The sequence below is a fragment of the Manis pentadactyla genome, chromosome 12 (genome assembly GCF_030020395.1).
Source record: "Manis pentadactyla isolate mManPen7 chromosome 12, mManPen7.hap1, whole genome shotgun sequence".
Taxonomy (NCBI): domain Eukaryota; kingdom Metazoa; phylum Chordata; class Mammalia; order Pholidota; family Manidae; genus Manis; species Manis pentadactyla.
The window spans coordinates 5,505,282-5,526,338 of record NC_080030.1 but is presented as its reverse complement, the minus strand read 5'-3'; the positions used below and the strand labels follow the sequence as shown (position 1 = coordinate 5,526,338).

Here is a 21,057-nt window from a genome sequence, read left to right as displayed (position 1 = left end):
GAAAACGTCCAATCACCGGATTCACCCTTTGGGCGCCGAAATGGGGTGTGCCCACACTACTGTCTGGTACTCAGTTAATGATGGTCATGGCGAACCCCAAGTAAATGCTCGCTATTCGAAGCCACACGGTCAAACCCTTTATGTGCCCCGTCCCGCTTCATTTTTGCAAGATTCCTAGAAGGACAGATGGTGGTGGTGGTGGTGGTGGTGGGTGTATTACCATCATATCCAGTTCAAAGGGGAAATTGAGGGCCAGAGAAATTACTTTTCTGGTGGTCACCCACAGTGAGGTATGGAGGCTCAGCTGAGCTTTGAACTTAGGTCAGGTGGCACCAAACTCCTCTCCTCCCTTATGTTGTAGGGAACCCCGGGGAGGGCACCTAACTTTATCCGTAAGGTCTTGCTCTTTTGCAAAGATTTATTAATTGTGATGGAAATGAACTTGGTTTTTTGGAGGAAGGGTGGGGGGACACCTGCTGCTTGACTTTATTTCTCCAGTTCTCAGGTCTCCTCCTTTGCAAAATGGGTTTCATAGGAGTTATGTTACCAGCCCTGGACTTTATAGATTAGGGACCGCAGAGTCCAATTTCCCACTTCGGGTCTCGAACCCCCTCTCCACGATTCCCGGGATGGGTGCTGATGTTGTGCTGGGTCTCACGTACTCAGTTGCAGCCTGATAACCGGGGCGGGGCCCGGGGCGTGATTGGCACCTGCTCCAGCCATTCTGAGCCTCGGGCTGACCCCGCAAGCCAATCCTCTCTGGCCCCCGAGCGGTCGTTGGGCGGTCCCCGAGGCGTCCTTGTCAAGCCGGGGCCTAGTCACTTTCGGGTTGGTCCCGGCCTATCTGGCTGGCGTGCGCTACCTCCAATGAGAACGGAGCCGGTCAGCGGGCACGTGGGTGGGCACCGGCGTGTCCAGACCGTGTGGCCAATGCGGAGACGAGACCAACGCCTGCACCCGCCCAATCGAGGCGCGCAGGGGGCGGGCCGTGAGGTGTTGATGGATCCGGCGGAGGGGAGGGGTGGAGCTGTCAGCGGTAGCCAATGGGTGCGCGGGCGTGGGCTCGGGGGCCAATGGCAGTCGGGGCGGAGCTGGCGCACCGCCTCATAAGCCCCGCCCGGAGCGCTCGCGGAGGGCTCGGCCGCCAGCGACCGAGCGGGGCCCGGCCCGAGCCGGCCTGGGGGTACGACGCTGAGGGCGGGGGAGCGCGCGCCGCTGCTCTGGACCGGGCCGCGCGCGCCGCCTCAGGTGAGCCCGCAGGGAGGCTGCCGCCGCGTCCGAGCGCGGGCCCCGCCGATGCTGCCGCCCCCGCGCCGCGCCCGGTGCTGCGGGTGCGCGGGCGCCCCGGACGCGAGGCCCAGGCCTCGGGCGCGGCCTGCTCGGGTCGGGCCGCAGCGCTTTGTCCCGGCCCGCGAGGCGGTTGGGGGCGTTAACCGTCCGGCCCCGGGCGCCCGCCGGGCCTCGGGCGGGGGCGGCGCGGCCGGACAATGGCTGGGCCGAGACGGGGGGCGGAGGCGCCCTGACCGGGCCGGGGGCGCGCGGGGGCTGGGCCGGGGCTTCCCCTCCTGCCCCTCACAAAAGATGACAGCGTGGGTGGCCCGGCCCGGCCGGCCTGCCCAGCTGGGCCCTGGTCTTTTATTATTCTCCACAATCCTAGTCATTAAAAAAAACAGAGAGGGAGATATCCCTGGCCCCGGGTAAAACCCGTCTGCGTTTCCGCCTCTTTGGGCACCGGTGGGGTGGCCGGGGGCACTTCCCAGCGCTGGCCCCCTGAGTAGCCATCATCGCACCCGGCCCCTTCCCCAAGTCAACCCGCTGTGTGCCATCGCGGCTTCCAAACTTGCCCTCAGTCTCCCTGGGCCCCCCTAAGATAAGCACGCAATCTGGATTTTTAATATTAAAAAAATGTATCCACTTGGTATGCACGTTGCAGCTTCCAGACGTGTCCCCTCCCCGTGCCTCCCCGTGTCAGCCCTATCGCCTGTTCGCAGCCCCTCTTCTCTGTAGAAATAGATTGTGGAGTCGCTCCTGCGACGACCCTCTTGGGGTGTCCCATCCACCCTCGTGGTAGCTGGGGGACCGATTCCTTCTGAAAGGGCCTTTCCCTGGGATCTGCCAGGGCCTCTGTCAGCACCCAGTGGGCTCGAGGCAGCCAGTGGGTTTGCACCCAGGTGAAAGGGGGTGCATGTTCACCTGGGTAGGGGCGGAAGGTTTTTACAGGCTGTTTGGCGTTTTTTTTTTTTTTAATTCCTGGCAGCGGTGGGAGTGTGGACTGTGCCTTGGTGTGTTCCATCTGTCTGGTTTGGGGAGAATGCTTTGGTTCTAATAATTTAGGTGCACCTGGGAAATGGTTTCCCGAGTTATGAAACAAGTGAATGGGGTCCAAGGATCCTATAATATGTAAAGAGTGTGTCATTTTCCATGTGTTTCTGTCAATTAGCATTTTTTCAGCAAGCTCCTTTGGGTCCCACTGGATGCAGGCAGGCTAAAGGTCTGAGGAAACCGGGGTGCGTTTACAGCTTGGGTGCCCTGCCCCAGCCGTCTGCCTCAATAGCCATTTATGTGGCTGTCCCCAGGCTGGCGATGCCCCTCAAACAGGCTCATTACATGACTCCTATGGGTTTTTATCGCAGCCGTGCGAGAGCTAATGACTCTCTTAATTCTCAAATAATAGCTTTCTTCTGAGGCATCGGGAGGGTTTGTCAACACACTGGCCAAGCCTTTTCTCACCACCTCTGCAAAAGCACTGGGCAGCCTCTTTCATGTTTACAGTTTGGCTTTTGGAACCCCGAAGGACGGAGCGTCAAAGTCGTAGAGTCAACTTGTCATTATCTGAGTTAAGGGTTTCTGAAACTCGCTAGCCCCCTCTCTCTGTTTCTTATTGGCTGCTCGGCAAATCTTGGTGCTCCCCACTTGTGTGGGACACCGCGCTGGCCAGCCAGCCCTGCTCTGGGGGAGGTCACCTCCTGGGAGCAAAGGGGCGGCGGAGGTACGTTTGCACAAATGCTCCCAGGTGCTGCGGCACATGCAAGTGGGTCCTGTGTCAGGTGCTGCCCGTGCATCTGCTCGCGAGTGTGGAGTTGTTGAGACTTGAGGTCTTGGTAACAGCTGATTTTCTCCCATTTTCTAAACCTTTCTTCTTTGGGGAGGCGGCTGCTAAGGAGCCGTTAAATACTAGAGCTTAAAGGTGTCGCTGACCCGGTCGTTTGGGACCCCACCCAGCCTTTGTTGTACTTTCTCCCTCCTGGAAAAGACCCCTCCTGGTTGCTGCGCTTTCCGGCAGGAGCCCCCTGGAGTGGCGCCGCCTGTCTCCACCCTGGCCGCTCTGCCTAGACTGGATCCCGAGTTTCTCCACCTCCTCGCTGGGTTCTTGCCCTGCCCTCCTGTGCCCCGCCCCCCTCCCCTGGCTGCCTGGAGCCCATCTGTTCCTTGGTTTCACCTGACACCTGTGAGCATGGCCTTTGGGGTCGCCCATCCACCTTCCCTGGGGACTCCAGGGTAGGCTGTGGGGAATCCTTAACTTCAGGGAGCGTTGGGTCTAGTGGGGCAAAGGGAGAGGTGGATGTCCCTGGGGCCTGGGCACAGCTGTGACAGGCTGTGTGGAGCCAGCTGCCGCAGGGCCCAGCTCAGGGAGCAGGCAGGATCCGGGATCTGGTAGTGAGGGGCTGAGGTGTGGGCAAGGGAGCATTTCCAGGCGGCTCTCTGCCGGGATCTGGAGGTGCCATGCGGGGTCTGGACCTGTGTGACCAGGGGCCAGTCACTTGCTCAAGAACAGAGTGGGGACACGGGTTGTTAAACTTTCCCCAGACGGGGTTTGGGTGGAGATGCAAACAGTGTGGGACCAGGGTGCCTGCAAATCCACCGGTCACCACCATGCCTCACCTACAGCTGGGACCGCCGAGGCTCCTGCTCTGCTGCCCCATGGGGCCTTGGCACCACAGCTCCTACCTGCCCTACCCCTGGTGCCTCTGCCTCTGGCTGAGGACACAGCACAGCCGAGGAGAGGGCTGGACTTGAACCCTGGTCTGACCTGCCTCCCCAAATTCCCATCCTCCCCTCCATTCTCCGCACAGGCTCCCCAGTGTGAGAGACCCGGGTTCAAATCCCTCCCCTGGGGCAGTTCACTTCACTGCTTTGGGCCTCGCCTTCCTCATCTGTAAAATGGGTGTCATGAGGACCCATGCCAGGTCATTGTGGGGTCAAGGGATGAAAGGCACTGAAGTGCCTTGTATGGTGCCAGGGAGCTCTGCTCCCTGGGCGGGTTCGCCAGGGCAGTGCTGATGGCTTCTGCTGGGATCTCTCCCCTGCCCTCCTTGTCCACGTTTGGGCCGGGGCATTCTCCGGGGACTGTCCTGGGCACATGGGGCTTTGAGCACCATCCCTGGTCCCCACTTCCTCAATGTCAGCAGCAGCCCCTTCCCCCAAGCTGTGACAACCACAGGTGTCCCCAGACACCGCTGAGTGACCCCTGGGGGGCACAGTCATCCCTGGGCGAGACCCTCTCACTGAAGCTTTAAACTTTAAGCGGCCCAGTATTCGGCCATGACCCTGTCTCGCTCCAGCTCTGGTTCCCTTTGTCCCTGTCCCCCCTCCCCCTTGAATAGGGAGGGGCTCGGGCCTGCACACCGTGTCCGCTGCACTCTCTGGCCTGCTGTCCCAGTCCCTTCCACTGCTCCGCCTCCCTGCCCTTCCCAGCCCTCAGCTGCCACCCCCAGGAGATGCAGGCGCACCACGCCACCCACTGCTGCCCTCCTAAGGGACTGCTGGGCATGGTGTGGGAGTTCTCCCCGGGCTGTTCTCAGCCTCTAAGCCACCTTAGGCCCCTGCCCAGGATTCCATTCCGCACCCCTGGTCACCGTGCCCCTTCACGTCAGTTTCCTTAACAGTTTGCATTCAGTGGACTCTAAGGTGATTCACTTTTTCTTTACTCATGACCTCTTACTGAGCGATAATGGCCTTGGGACTGTGGGACTGTTAATGTGCTGGTTGCCAATACTTTTATACAATGACATGGATTTAACTATGATATTTAAAAAAAAGTGTCACTTTGATACTAAGGCCTGAGTGGATCAGTGAACTGATCTTGCTGTTGGTGAATTGTGTTGAGTTCCCGGCCTTTGACTTGGCCTGTCCCGGGAGCCAGAAGCTAGAGGTGTCCTAACTCATCAGTTTTCTCTCCTGCTCCCTCAAGGAGCTTTTCAAAACTCTAAAACTGGTCTTCTGCTCAGAACTCTCCAGTGGCTTCTTGTTTTCCTTGGAAACAATTCCAGAACCCTTCCTATGGCCTCCCTGTCCTCTTGTCCTCTGTGGTGCACTCCTCTCTCCCTGCCCTACCACACTCCCTCCTGTGCCTGCTCGCTTTGATGGGAACCACCTTACCTGCCTAGTCGTCTGCCTCAGGGCCTTTGCACTTGCTGTTCCCTTGGCCAGAATTCTGTTCCCTCAACCCTCCACCCAGCTGGCTCCTTGCTATTCAGGCCTTGGCTCAGAGATGCCATCCCTGACCAGGCTGCATAAGTTCAACCTTCCAGCCACTCTCTCTCCTCATTCTGCCTTTTCTATGTTGCATTCAGCATTGCCAGAAACTCATATTGATCTATTTATGTATTTATTTTCTATCTCATCTACTAGGGTGGGAGCTTTTTCTGTACTGGGTCAGAGAGTAAATCTTTTTATCTTTGCCTGCCAGGCAGTCTCTGTCCTGACCACTCTGCCCCACCGTCATAGCACAAAAGTATGCAAATGAGTGAGTGTACCTCTGTTCCAATAAAACTGTATTTATGGACATGGAAATGTGCATTTCACATATTTTTGACATGTGATGAACTGTTTTTCCTTTCTCGATTTTTGTTTTCCAACCAACCATTAAAACATGTCCAAAAACATTCGTAGCTTGCAGGCTGTACGAAAGCAGGCCGTGGGCTGGATTTGACCCATGGGCCACAGTTTGGGATCACCCTCGTTAGGGTGTGAGGTCCGTGCTACAGGAACGCCTGGCACCTGTCTTGGTCACTGTGTGTATCTCCAGCACCTGGGGCAGTTTGTGGCACATAGTGGGTGTTCAGTAAACATTCATTTGTTGAATGAATGAATTTCTACCTTTATAGATCAAACCATTTAGAGTCATACTCTGTTGGGTCCTAGTTTGTTTTGAGATAAATTAAAACTGCAGGGAATATAAGAAAATGTTATGACCCCATCTACTGAAACAGCCTCAAAATGAAGAAGAAAAAATGTAATGTAGATATAAACATGTAGACGAAAACAGGGGCAAGTAGTTTGCTGTTTGTGGTGCCTGACTTTTCCACACCTTTGCATCACACCCCACCTGGCATCAGGAGACCAGGAGGAAGTATTCTCGGCCTGAGGAGTTTGGTCCTGGCAGAAGCTGAGGGATTAAGAGGAAGACCTGTTTCCCAATGGGTTTGTTCTGGAAGCATCTGATGCACCTGCAGTACTGGTACGTGCAGCCCTGTCGGAAAAGGCGGCATGGTCCTGGAGGGCCCCTAGCAGTCACCCAGCTGCTGGTCTGCATGGGAGCACTTGGAAAGGGGCGGCTTCTGGGGGTTGATGGAGCTTGGTGGCATGGGCGGAGTGAAGATTTCTGAGCCAAGTAGGTCCCGGGTGTCTTCGATCTGGTGCTGTCCCAGGAATGTCCTGGCTTGTCAGGAAAGCACATTGCGGTGAATTTATGGTCATGCCTTCCTTAGTTGATCAGAATAAGCAATCTGCAGAGGGCTGCTTTGGAACCTCTGGGCTTTGTGAAGTGGCCTGTCCTTTCTGTGGCTTGCCTCTGTCTTTCGCTGCATCTCCAGCTCTCCCCTGGCCTTCCTTTCTCATCTCACCTCAGTGGTTCCAGTGAACCCGGGGAGATTAGTCAAAAGTGAGAGGATGGGTAGAAACTCTGCCCCATGGGCTGGCTGTGCCCTGTGGCAGTGGTGGAGCACAGAGTGCAAAGCTGTCCCATCCCGTAGCTCTGGGATGTGTCTCGCTGGGGTAGAGGCCTCAAGTGTGTTCGTTCAGCGGACAAAGAATAAGAATCTGGGCCCAGGGCCGCTGCACCCTGGGAGCATCTGCAGGTAGATGTCAGAAGGGGAACTGGTGGAGGATTTGGCCCTGGTGCCGGCACCTGATCACAGTTCCATTGCCAGACGTGACGTGATAAGCTGTGAAGGGGTGGTCGTAGGTGGATTTGTCCCCAAATGATGGTGTCTTCTGGGCAGGTTGGGGCAGACTTGGGCCCACTTTCATGTTTCGTGGTTGCTGGCTCCAGGCTCAGGGGAGAAAACTTGGAGACAGCTCGTGAAAGATGAGCTGGTGGTGAGTCCAGAATCGTGCTTCATGCGGAAGGAGAGGATGGATCCCAGGGGCCTCCTTTGACCAAGAGCCAGCCTGAAGCCACCAGCAGACATAGTGATGGCCCCATGACAAGTGGGGTGGGAAGGGGCTGTGCGCTCAGCCAGAGCTGGGGCCCCGGCATGTCTGGGTAGCCTGCCTGGGAAGGTGGCAGCCCGGGAGCTGGCTGGGGTGGCTCCATTTGGACAGCCCTTGACCTGCTAACCAGGCAACTGGACTGGGAGAGTTGGTCATTTGCTGCCAACCCCTTCAAACACCCACTGTTCCCCATTCTCTCTAAAGTCCCACCCGTCAGAAAGAGTTGGCCCGAAGCAGAGCAGGCTTCTGTCTTGGTTGGCGGGCTGCATGGATCTGATTATCTTGGTCACGAGTCGGAGAATTGCTGGGTCTCTCACTTTCATGTGAGTAAAGCTCCTGGAATTTAAACTTTTGATTCACAGCTTTATTTCAGTTCTTTCCCCCAAGGTAGAGAATGAGAGTTCTCTGACACCCTTTTGGAGGAGAAGGTGTCTTGTTTGACTGCCTTCTGGGCTGCACATGGTGTGGCCGCTCAGGCCTCCTGGCATCCTGCTGGCACCAAAGGCAGGGCAGAGCCCCAGGTGTGCCAGAGACAGACGACAGCGCCATGCATCGAGAGACTGGCTACTCCGCACATCCAGTCCTGTTGCTTGGCCCTGCAGAAGATGGGATGGCTGGTTGGACAGATAGATGGACAGAGCTGCAACAGATGGGTGCAGTCAGGGCCAGGCTGGCTGTCACAGGGAGCTTGGACGTGGTGGCTCCTGTGACACGTCACAGGGCCTTTACAAACACCAGATGTGTCCTCCACCAACCTCATGATGAAGATACCAAATCAAGACTTGAAGATTTCTCACACGTAGCTCTTGCTTACTTTTGTGATCCTGGCCTGGCGGTGGCTGGGCGGTGGACACGCTGTATCTAGACATGTGCCTGGAGCTCTGGGTCCAGCCAACGGTACCAGCCATCACCTGCTTGAGTGCAGCAGTTGTCAAACCTGTGCGTGTGTGTCTGTGTGTGTGTGGCAGGTGCTCTCGGTGGCCAGATGAACAGCATCTCCTGCCCCTGGGGGTCACACCGTTTGGTGGAAGGCGTGGAGCAGGGCTCCTAAGAGACCTTTCTGAGACCCACCCCTGCATGTCTGGCCAGTGGGTTTAAAACGAGCTGCCTTCTCAGGCCACTTCCCTTCCTGGTCACCCAGCTTGGCCCTGACAGGGCTGTGTTGTTTCTTAGAAGGCAGTGACCAGGTTCCAGGGAGCCCATGGAGCCCACCACAGAGCCCCCTTGAAGCCACCAGCCCCCGAACAGAGCTTGCAGGTGGGCCTCAGCCCCGTCCTGGGCACCTCCGCCCCCCAGTGGGTAAAGGGGTGAGTGAGTGCCTCTTGTCTGCGAGGGTAGGCCACCAGGGGCGCTGGGCCATTCAGAAAGGCGGCTGGGCTCCCGGGGGAGGGGCAGGGGCGTGGCTTCGTACAGCGCTAGGCCGGCAGCCCCTCCAACATCTGCCCGCGTTGCTGGCGTCTCTTCGCTGTGGGGACCAGGACTTGCCCGGTGTGTGTGTGTCTGGGTGGCTTGCTCTCCTCCGGCACAGCAGGGGGTGTCCCGAGTGCTAGGGAGCTGCTTGGGGCACCCGGGAAGACACCACGGTGGTACATGCATGAACACGAAGTAAATGTCAAGCGACAAAGGTGGACCCCTACCTCTTGCCGCGTACAAAGACTAACTGCAGAAGGATCAAGGACCGAAATGTAAAAGCTGAAACGACAAAACCCTTGGAAGAAAACAGGCTCAGATGTAAACCCATCCTTTCCAAGGCTGTGCTGGCCAGTAAAGACGCAAAGCAAGCCTCATGTGTAATTTTAAATTTTTTCCTAGCCACGTTAGGTGAAAAGAAGCCGGCGAAATTAATTTTAATAATGTATTTTATTGAACATAATATACCCAAAATGTTATCGTTTCAGCATGTAATCATTGTAAAAATTGCCCCTGAGATACTTGACACTCCCCTGTTTGTGTGTGTGTGTGTGTTTGGTCCTGACTGTTCCGCCGCCTCTGTATATCTCATACTTAGCGCCGGCCCTCCTCCAGACAGTCCTTTCGGAAGACTGCGGTCCCTGGGTGAGCTGAGGGTCAGGGAAGCTGTAAGTGAGGGCGCGCGGCGCTTAATGGGGGCTGGCCTCTTCCACCCCATCCCATTCCTCCCTGCCTTCCTGGCCTATCAGAATTTCTGGATCTGTTTGCCTCCCGCTGGGAAGATGAGTCAGGCTCAACACACACCAGCTGTGGCACCTGAGGGGCGAGTGAGGTGGGTGAGACCCGCTGCGGTGGGGTGCAGACAAGAAAGAGCCCTTTAGGGGGATGGGGAGCCCTTCATGGAGGTGTTGGGGATCAAGGAGGAGGCTGTGGGCCACCCTGGAGGTTAGGATTGCCCACATGGGGACGGCAGGGGCTGGGCCCTGGAGATCCCTGTGTCTGGGGGTGCTGTGGGGAAGACCCTGCTCTTGAGACGCATGGTTGAAGGAGCCCTGCTGCAGTGCTGCCGCTTGCTCCTGGACGTCGGGCTGGGCGTTCGGCCCCCCGTGGGTTGGGTGGCCATGGCTGTGGTCCCAGTCTTTCCCAGGCACCCTTGCATGCAGCCTCTCATACTTGACAGGTGCATGGAACCTCATACCAGCTGGGAGGGCTGAGTCCTGGGGGCCGAGCTCGGGCAGTGCGGCTGTGGCGCAGATGCTGGCTGGGTGGGGCTTGAACTTGGAACGTGAGATGTTTCTGGGAAGGGAACTGCAGGAGTTTGGACTGCTGCTTTGGCCACAGGAAAGCTCAGGAGCACGTGTGTGCATGCATAGCTTGGAAATAGCATCGCCCAGCTGCAGACGTCCTAAATGGCCTGCAGTCTTAAGGCAGGGTGGCCAGTGGCATCAGCAGCTAGCACATCTGTGTCCTCATCTCCAAAACAGGGATGACAGCGGAGGTCTCTGCTTGGAGGGTGGGTGGGATTCACTGAGTTAATAACCGAAAATCCCTTAGTGAAGCAGTTCCCACCCCAGGACAGCTCTGCCACCAGGAGACACTGGGAGATGTGTGGGGACATCTGTGGTGGTCACGACTGGCATTGAGGGGGTGGGGGCCAGGGAGGCTGCTCGAGCCCCCCCAGAGCTCTGTCCCAGATGTCCCGATTCAGGCACTCCAGGCCCAAGCTGAGCCTCAGCAGCCATGGTAAGGATTACTCTCTGGGTTTCTGTCTCTCCTCAACTGTGAATCAGGTGTTGCAAGAAAAGTTTCCGCAACCACTTTACATTCTAGAAGAGCCCATGGTTTTTATGTTGCAGTTGGGTGTTTTGGGGGCTGGGAAGGAAGCTAAGGGGCAGTAGAGGTCATTGGAAGCCACCTTGAAGATAAGTTTGTTTTTCCTTCTTTGTTTTAATGGGGCAGGTAGGAGGCTGGTGCCGGATTTGTTCCCAGGAAGCGGGGCGGTGCTCCTGGGAGTGCTGGGCCACAGGTAGCCAGGCTGGAACTCCGAGCTCTGGGGCCCATCCTGCACGCCTCGCCGGGTTTTCTCCTCCAGTGAACTTGGGGTTTACGTGGAGCCAGTGGCCCAGAGAACCGCAGTCCTGGGGCTGAACATGCAGCTGGGGACACGTGAGGGCTCAGGGCCGGACTGTGTGTTCGCAGACCTGCTCCTGGTGGTGAAAAGCACTGATGTAGGTCTCGTGGCCCTTGGCTTGCCCTGCTGGGGCACAGGTGGCCCTGGTGCAGCCACCATGACCCTGGGGCCAGGGCACCTCCTCCCTGAAGCCCCAGGCCACCCTGTATTAATTAACTTGGCCTTTAGCCAAAAGAAGGCCTGAAAACTGGGACTGGCCAAGTCCCAGTGGCTGTTTTCCTAACAAGCCTCTTAGAGGGATATTCATTATAAAAATCATTTATCTTTATGGTATAAAAATCAGTTATGGTGACACAGACCTGAAACAATAAAGGGTGGCTGTGGTCCCCAGGGAGCAGCTGGGGTATGTGTCCAGTCAACGTGGAACTTGTAAGGGTCCCTCCCTGTGCTCCTGGGGTCCAGCAGTTGGCTCAGGGGTGAGAGGGTGTTCTCCTTGCCCTGAGAGGCTGATGCGGGGGCCTCTGGCTGGGGACCAGGATGTGGCCCTGTGAGCAACAGGCAGGGATCCTGTCCCACAGGCTGGGTGCCTGGGAGGACTGGGACCTCAATGTGGTTGGGGTCAGTCAAGGGCAAGGGAGCGGGTGCTGCTAAATGACCCTGGCCCCCCAGTAGATGAGAGTTGGCATGTGTGCACAAGGCTCAGAGGCCCTGGAGGAGAGAACATTCATCCCTCAGGCCAGTGGTTTCACCTGCTCAGGTGGATCCTGTGTGGAGGGCCTGGCAGGGCCATGGCTTGGGAATCCGCCGGAACCCTGGGCTCTTGGCCTCTGCGTACCTGCTTTTGGGATTTCTACACTGGGTGCAGATCAGCCTCATGACACAAAAGGGCCTCCCTGCTCTGATTGGTGCCCTGAGTGCCAACCTTGTGCCCTCGGGCGCATGTCCCCTTGCTGGCTCTGGAGTGAGGCTGGCAGGGAGGCAGTGATGGCTGTGGGACTTGGTGAAACCTTACTGGGAGGGGGACTGTGCCCCGTTCCATAGCACCGCATGCACAGTAAGCTCTGGCAGTCCAGGTGCTCAGGAAGGCCTCTCAAGGGGACGCTGCGGGGACCAGCATCTCGTCCTGAGACAGCTTGGTTTGGGTTGAGAGCCAGAGATCAGAACAGGGTCCCTGCTTCCCAGCCCTGTCCTGCCGCTCGCTGACGTGGGCCTCAGCGTCCTCGTGTGCTTTCCTTGCTAGATGGTGGTGTGCTGTAAACAGGACAGTGTACGTTACTAAGCGCTTGGCATGGGGGCTTTTATCCATGGCCACCTTGTGGACCTTCGATGGCCTTTTTACTGCCCGCTGACTCCACCAGCCCCACCTTCACGGGAGAAAACGAAGGTGCACTGCCCCCGATGGCCTGGGAGCTGTGTTGTTAGACACCTCCAAGTTTACTCTGCTTGTTTAGGTGCTGAGCAGCTGGCCCCTGGGTGGTGGAGACAGGAGAGTGGTTTGACTGGGAAAGGGGCAGTACTTTAACTGGGTGGACAGGGAAGTCCTCTCCTGGGAGGTGATGTCTGGCAGAGACCTGAATGACTTGAAGGTATCAACCCTGGGGAGATCTGAGATGAGAAGTTCCAGTTGAAGTACAAAGAGCATGTGCAAAGGTCCTGAGGCAGAGATGAGCTTGGCCTGTTTAAGGATTGAAAGGAGGCCAGTGTAGCTGGAATGTGATGAGCTAGCAGGACAGCCGGAGACCCTGCGGTTTGCAGAGGCCAGACCCAGTGGGCTCTGCTACTTTGGCTGCAATGAGGCCCTGGACCCCATTAAATGTAGGGAGAAGCCATGGGAGGTGATGATGAGGTCAGAGATTTATATGTTTGAAAGACCCCTCTGGTGGCTGTCAGGGGTAAAAGTGGGGAGGGAACTCCAGCCATCCCCCAGATGAGTCCTCATGGTGGCTCAGAAGGTGGTCTGGGTTGGACGCCAGGAGGATTGCACTTGGGGGTGGGTTTTGGAGGCAGCAGACCTGTGAGGCTCCGAGCGTGGATTGTCTGTGAGGCAAAGAGGAGCCAGTGCTGCTCCCAGGTTGGAACAGCCGGGTCCAAAGCCGGCTTCCTGGCTCTCCCACACTGTGTGACCTTGGGCAAGTGCCGACCTCTCTGGGCCTCATCTGCCTTAACTGTAATAGCGGTGACTGCCTGAAAGGACGGCTCTGAGTGGGGGTGAGCAGGTGCCTGGGGAGCCGTGGGGTCAGTTCTTCACGAGTGGGTGCCTCTCCTCGGACCGTGGGCCCAGTGCAGCTGGGAGGGTGCTACTTCCTGCTCCTCCGGGATGGCCCGAGGAGGCTGGGCCACAGCAGCTCGTCCTGATGATCGTGACAACCACCTTCCTGTCCTTTACTGTTCCCCCTTTTACATTTTCTTGTTTAGAAGGAGTGGGGTCTTTGGTGTTGGGGCAGATTGTTTCCACCCAGAAATAGGGGCTTTGAAATGGAGAGACCCGGTGCAGCTCCTGATGATCGGTGCCTATTCCCCGACCTTGAGTATTCAGGCCTCCCCGCTGGGAGGAGGGCATGGGGGGGTGAGTCCTGGCAGCACCTGTCACCCTGAGGAGGAATGCTGGGTAGGCAGTGGGCTTCCGCACAGAAGCCCGGGCTCCGGGCCCCCACCGGCGCTCCGTTCAGAGGTCACGCATATTAGGCAGACCGTGGATGCATTTTAACGCCCTCACGATTCCCAGTGGAGCGCCTTCAGACAGGCCCACATCTCTTCAAGTCCTGTGTTGTGAAGACACCTGGGCAGCTCTGTTGGCCTCTCTGGTCACTGTCTCGGGGAGGCTGCCAGCTGAGAAGGTCTGTAGTCTGATGATGGAGCATTTTGAAGGGCATTTGAAAGTTGGGATGGAGAAGGCCCTTGGTAGTGGCCACTGTTGGGGTGGCTCCCTTTATTTTTTAAGCTTTTTATTATGGAGAATTTGAATATATACAAAAGTAGACAGAGTGGGATAAAGAACCTGCATGTGCCCATCACCCAGCCCCAGACCATCAACCCATATGACAGTCTGTCCTCCATCCGCCTCTCCACAGGGAACTGTCCCCCACGGCAGTTTTTAACTTTATTTTTAAGGAACTGCAGACTCCCTCAAAGTTGCAAAAATAGTACAGAGAAGTCCTGCGTTCTCTTCCCCCAGCTTCCTCCAGTGGTGACATTTTACATAACCAGAGTCCGCTGGCAAAGCTAAGAAATCGACATTGGCACAGTACGCCACTGGCCATGCTGTCATTTCACCAGTTTTATCACGTGCCCCTTTTTTGGTATGTCTTTGTCACATCTTACCACCTGCATAGATTTCTGTAACCGCCCTCCCAGTCAGCACGCAGAACTGCCCCTCAGCACTCCCTCGTGCTCCCTCCAGCCCAGCCCAGCCCCCTGCAGCCGCTGATCTGTTCCCCACCGCCGTCATCTTGTCATTTTGAAAATGTTGTGGAATCATACATCATCTGTAACACTGGCTTTCTTCACTCAGATCCATCTGAGTTGTTGCATGCATCATCAGTCCATTCCTGTTTACTGCTCAGTAGTATTCCGTGCCGATATTATTTTATAATCCTTTTCATTTCTGTAAGGTGGGCAGTAGTAGTAATGTCCCGTCTTTCACTCCGATTTTAGCAGTCTGAGTCTTCTCTTTTTTTCCTTCTTGATCTACCCAAAGGTTTGTCAGCTTGTTTGATCTTTCCAAAGAGGCAACTTTGAAGTTGAAAAGCTTCAACTAAAGTTGATTTTTTTTCTACTTTCTATTTCATTAATTTCTGCTCTGATCTTTATTATTTCTTGTTCCTGATTGCTTTAGGTTTAGTTTGCTCTTCTTCAGTATCTTAAGGTAGAAGTTTAGATTATTGATTTGAGAGTTTTCTTCTCTTTTTTACTATAGGCAGGTATAAATTTCCCTCTTAGTACTGCTTTAGCTGCATCCCATAAGTTTTGATTTGTTGTGTCTTCATTTTCATCCACCTCAGAGTATTTTCTAATTTTGTTTGTGATTTTTTTTTCCCTTGATCCAGTGATTATTGTGTTGCTTAATTTCCACATATTTGTGAATTCCCAAATTTCCTTCTGTTACTGATTACTGATTTCCATTGTGGTCAGAGAATCTACTTTGCATGATTTGAATTCTTGTTAGTCTAATGAGGCTTGTTAGAGCCTAACACACGGTCTGTCCTGGAGAATGTTCCATATGTACTGAGAACAAAGTATATTTTGCTGCTGTTAGGTGGGGTTTTCTAGAGATGTCTGTTGGCTTGTCATGTCACTCAAGTCTTCGGTTTCTTTGTTGATCTTCTGCCTAGTTTTGTCCATTGTTGTAGTTGGGGTATTGCTATCGCCAACTGTTGTTGTTGAACTATCTATTTCTCCCTTCATTTCTGTCACTTTTTGCTTCATGTATTTTGGGGCTCTGTTATTAGATGCCTATATGTTGTAATTGTTATATCTTCCTGATAGCTTAACCCTTTCATCATTATAAAATACTCACCTTTATCTCTACTAACTTTTTTTTAAAGTCCATTTTATGGGATATTAGTGTAGCCACTCCTGCTTTCTTATCGTTGCCCTTTGAACGTTTTTCCTTTTTCCATTCTTTTATTTTCATTCTGTTTATATCTTTGAATCTAAGGAGTGTCTCCTATAGACAGCATAGCATTGGATTTAGTTTTTTCCCCTCCTGTCTTACAGTCTTTTGATCAGATTGTTTAATCTATTCACAACATTTAGCATCATTGTTGATGTAGTTGGATTTAGGTCTGCCATCTCCCTTTTTTTCTGTGTCATGTCTAATGTTCCCGTCTTTCCTCATTAACTGTTTTCTTTTGCATCAAGTGAATATTCCCCAGTGTAACATTTTAATTCCTTTGATGATTTTATCACTATATTCTTAGTGGTTGCTCTAAGTCTTATCATATACATCTTACAGAATCCAATTCCCTATATTATTTGGAGCAAATCTGTGCTGATTTGATTCAGTTTGAACTGCTTAATCAGGATTAGACTCACTTGATCAGTTGAATGGCTTGGGCTTTTCAAGGGTGTCAACGTGTCAGTGTGCCTGAATGGTGCCCCGCTCTGGTCCATTCCTCCTCACTTTCAGTGACGTGAATGTGTCAAAGCCCTCCCAGGACCTGTAATAACTGACAGTGTTTGTGAGGCTCTCCCGTCTTGGGCTGTCATCACCCCTTTTGTGGTTTGGCCTCGCTTCCCTTGCCCCATCTAAGCTGACTGGTCTGTGGCCTGGATCCTGCCACGGGGTTCCAAATCTGGGTCAGTGTGTTGCACCCACTTGGAGGCAGGTCTTTAGGCTTTAAGGGGTGCCCGATGCAAGACACCCCAGATCAGCCTAGAGCTCAGTCCTCAGAGGGTGAGCAGGGTGTGGGCTCTGGCTTGGTTGTTGCCTCTGGCCCCTTCGGAGAGCCTGGGGGGCAGTCAGGGGGGCGTGGTCAGCGTGGCACAAGGCCGAGACCCTGGGCAGGCAGCAGGTGCTTCTGGTCACCCACAACGCAGGCAGCCATGGTGTCCCTGCATGCATTTCACCAAAGTTTCAAAACAACATTGAAGTGTTGACCAGACTTTTGGGAGCTCCTGTATGTTTATTTCCTGGCTTGGTAATTTTTTTTTTTTTTTAGTAGTGACTTTATTAAGTTTAATTTACATGCCAAACATTTGCCCTTTAAAGTGTATGATTTGGTGGTTATTAGTATATTGGCAGAGTTGTGCAGCCATCACCATCTATTTCCAGAACTAGCTCATCACCCCAAAAGGGACTCCCTGCACCTGTGTAACAGTCACTTCCCCCCAACCCCCCAGCCCCTGGCAACCACAAATCCACGTCCTGTTTCTGGGGAGCTGCCTGCTCTGGGCATGTCACAGAGATAGGCTCACACACTGTGGCCCTGTGTGTCTGGCTTCTCTCCCTGACCACCGTGTTCTAAGGGTCCTTCCATGTTGTAGTGCTTAACAGAATCCCCCTCCTTTTCAAGGCCGAATAATATTCCAGTGTGTAGCTGGACCACATTTTGTGTATTCATCCACCTGTCAATGGACATTTAGGTTATTTCCACTTTTTTGGCCTTTGTGAATAATGCCTGTAATGCATTCTGTAAACATCCATGTGCAAGTTTTTGTGTGGACACATATTTTCATTTCTCGTGGGTAGATACCTAGGAGTGGAATTGCGGGGTCCTATAGAAACTCCTTGTTGGACACTTTAAGAAACTGCCAATTGTTTCCAATAGCGGCTGCCCCATTTTTCATTTCCCTCACCCCACAGTGTGTGAGGGCTCCAGCTTGGCCTGGTATTTCAAATTTGAATTAGGTAGGGAGAAGGTACCCTGTCATTTCAGTGACGGTTTAATCCCAGGGTCTGCTGCCTCCTTCCGCTGGGACTGGTCCTGTGTCCCCAGGAGGACCAGCCAGTGAGCTGCTGGAAGGACGGGACCTCTGGGTTCCAGGTACAGCCCTCGAGGCAGGCTCAAAGTATATTTCTTTTTATAACAGTGAATCTGAGTATTGTCATCAGAGACAGAAGTCTACGCGAATTACAGGTGTCCCCAGATCCTGCCACCCAGAGATAGGCATTCTTGGCCTCTTGGCGAAGGCTCCCTGGTCATGGCTGCATGTCAGGTGGGGGTCTTTCCATGCCATCGGCTGCACTCCTTCATGTACGCGTGGGTGTCTGGGATTTTCTCGCCCATTCCCCTAGTAACGAGCACTCAGGTTGCATGTATGGTTTTCTCTGTAAACAACGCCGCAGCGACCGGACATCCTTGCTGCTGTCTGCTCGAGGTAAACTCGTGTGTGTGGAGGCTCCGAGCAGACACGTTTTATGTCTTGAAGCACGTTGCTTGGTTGCCCCCAGAAAGGTGGGCTGAGTTGATGCTCGTCACACTGGTGACGGCCCCGGCTCTGTCTGTCCTTTGACTCTCTCACCTCCTGGTCACCTCCTTTTTGAATGGCTAGTGATAGCCATTGCCCACTTGTTAAAATGGGGTGTTTATTTTTCTGGTCTTAGAATGGGTTTCAAAAACTCAGCTGAGACCGTCTCTGGGGGGCCATCCTGGGAGCTGTGAGGGGTTGAGAGCCTCCCTGGCTCCCACCCCCTCAATGCCAGGAGCACCCTCATTTGTGACAATATCTGATGTCCCCAACCTTGCGCAGTGTTCCCTGGGGGCAGAGTTGCCTCTGGTTGAGAACTCCTGTTTTATAATGACCTGTTCTATATTAGGGCTGTTAGCACCCTTTTCTGTTATACATTTTTTTTCTCAGTTTCTCATTTATCTTTCAGCTTTATTTTTGATGTGTTGGTACATAGAATGTTTTAAGGTTTCTTGCCAAATTTGTCTTTTCCTTTAAAGCTCCTGGTCTTGTGACCTCCTTCCAAAGGTCTTACCCTGCGATTATAAAAAGCATTTGCCCGATTTTCCTCCTTGCACTCTGTGGAGGCTGCAGAGACCTGGGCAGATCCGGAAGCAGAGGGGCAGGAGTAGGGCTCTGGGTGTCCACACGGCTCCCCCCTCATCTGCAGGGCTGGGCAGGCTGGCGGTTAGGACCCAGGCTCAGCCTGGCTCCCCGGGCACCAGCTGTGTGGTCTTGGGCAGGTCCCTTCATGGCCCTGTGCCTTTGTCTCCTCTTCTGTGACATGGGCTGTGCTCATAGGGGCCTGGGCTGATGAGATGTGCTGGGTGCTTGGCGCTGTGCTGCACGCAGGCTGACTGTGCCTCACTGTCCGTCTTTCTAGCCTTACCGGTCGTGTTTCATCCCCGCACTGGCTCCGCGGGAGGGCTCAGAGCAAATTCTAGAAGGAGGATGATGTTTGGGGAGATCAGTGGAACTGTCCAGGGTCACCAGGGCAGGGGTGAGGAGTAGGGTCACCAGGGCAGGGGTGAGGAGTGAGGTCCCCTCTCAGCACTGAACTTGTGTACATATGCATTGTCCATCCCCAGAGCCCCATAGCCCTACAGCCACGGCCCCACCAGGGCCTACACAGGTGCCCACAAGATTACAAGACACATTTGTAGAGAAATAGGAAGATTGTTTTGTCAATGATTATGGTTTTAAATGGTTAATTATGGAGCATCTTGGACCTATACATAGGAGTAAAATACAGACCGGTGTCGTGAGCATCTGCCAGGACTGGTCTTCTGGCTGGGCAGGGAGCTTGCTTGGGGGTCCCCAGGACACTGGCATCCGCCCCTCTCCCTGTGTGGCTCCAGCCCCTTGCCCAGGGCTGCGGGCCAGGGGGACAGGTGGCCCTCACCCATGCTGCTTCCCTGACCCTGTGGAGCCTGGTGAGCATGGAGGTGATGATGCCAGAGCAGGTGCTGGCGGCCATGCCCACGTCCCTCCTGGGCTCCCTGGCCCTTCGCCCAAGCACTTTTTATTTTTCCAACCCAACTGCTTCCTTTTGATTTTTTTTTTAATGACGATTTTTGGAGACAGAATTTCAGATTTATGGAAAAGTTGCAAGAATAGCATGAAGAATTTCCAGATACCGTTCACCCCATTCCCTGAGAGGCAGCATTTCACTGCATCTGCTTTTCTTCTCTCTGCATTTTTTTTCCTGAACTGTTGCAGATAGATGCCCCTTTTCCTCCAAACCCTGCAGCGTTTATTTCTTCCAAACAAGGGATTCTCCTAGCAAATGATCACCATCAGGCAGTTAATTCTCAGAGTTGTCAAAAAAGCATCCAGGGTCACACACTGTGCTCAGTCACCACGTTGCTTTTGTCTCTGACGATCCGACTGGCTCCGAGTCTGTCTTCGGAGCTTGTGACTCCTGCGTTTTGGGGAATGCAGGTCAGTTACTCTGCCGAGTGTCTGTCAATGTGGATTTGTCTGATGGTGCCTCACAATCAGTGTGGCTTATGCATTTTTTTGGCAAGAATACCCCGGAAGTGACCTTGCATCCCAGCTGGTCCATGGCATCCAGAGGCACCTGGGGTCAGTGTGTCCCTTCTCTGGTGACATTAACTTAGGGCCCTTGGTTCAGGTGGTGTCTGCCAGGTTTGTCCACCATAAGGTTACTATTTGACAATTTGTATTTAATGAGTTTCTTGTGGGGAGAAACTCTGACACCACATAAACACTGTCACTCCGTCAACATTTTCTGTTTGTTTTAGCAGCTGTTGCTGATTCTGGCCGAATGGTGATTATCGAATTCCATCTTTCCTTCTGCATTTACTCGTTGACTTTCTAGTGTAAGGAAGGCTATTTTTTCACCCCCACTTGTTTATGTGTGTCAGCATGGACTCCTGGGTTCTCAGCTGGCTCAGGAGGTTATAATCAATCCACTGCTATCGCAATCCCTTTGGTGGCCCCAGTGGTCCCAGTTTTATCCAGGGAGTGTGTTCCCTCCAGCTGTTCTCTGTATCCTTTTGGCATGTCCCCACCATTCCCTGAGCACCTCCTGCCTTTTGGACACTGAGGTGTTCCAAGCCCGGCCTGCCCTCTCCCTGCCGTCTGGAATCGACCACTTCTCTGAGGGCCCCTGGTTCTTCTTCTGTGGACAGTGCCATTTAGAAGCCAAGATCTGGTCGAGTGGTGTGCTCATTGCCAATGGGGTGTTTTTGCTTCTAGTCGCTCTCATCAGGCAGAGTCGGGAGATAGACGTGTAAGTCAACACATGAGTGCCCATTAGCTTGTGTGTATATGTACATGTATGTATCTCTTTCTCTCTCCCTCTTTCACACACACACACGCACAGATAGCACATCTGCCTCTGCTTCCAGCTCTCTGCATATGTGCACTAGGGCCTGTGAGCTCACTGACACCTCCAGTCCCAGCCCTTCACACAGGCCCCCGGCCATCTCCCCTCTCCTTTTTGGCAACTGCCTCTCTTTTGGGGAGGGAGAACCCGCTGCATCGGTGAAGTAAAAGAAGCCTGTGGGGTAGAAGTTAATCGTTTGTTTTACCTTTATTTCCAAGGCCTAGGGTTCCAAGACCACGTGGAAGAGTGACATGGGTTAGTTCGTTCTTCCTTCTCTACTGTGCTTTTTTTATTTACTTGAAATACAGTTTGGTTTATTGATTTCTGTTTGTATTTCCTTATT

The 21,057-nt window shown here is 53.9% G+C and overlaps 1 protein-coding gene across 6 annotated transcripts in view; it reads left to right on the top strand.

Moving 5' to 3' along the window:
- The first annotated feature begins 1,118 nt into the window (after positions 1-1,118).
- KDM4B (lysine demethylase 4B) overlaps positions 1,119-21,057 on the top strand; it is a 118,313-nt gene continuing 98,374 nt past the window's right edge. For all 6 annotated transcript variants that reach the window (XM_057489801.1, XM_057489800.1, XM_057489802.1 and 3 more), the window contains exon 1: positions 1,119-1,248. The gene's annotated coding sequence lies outside the window, so the exon portion shown is untranslated. The remainder of the gene's footprint in view (positions 1,249-21,057) is intronic.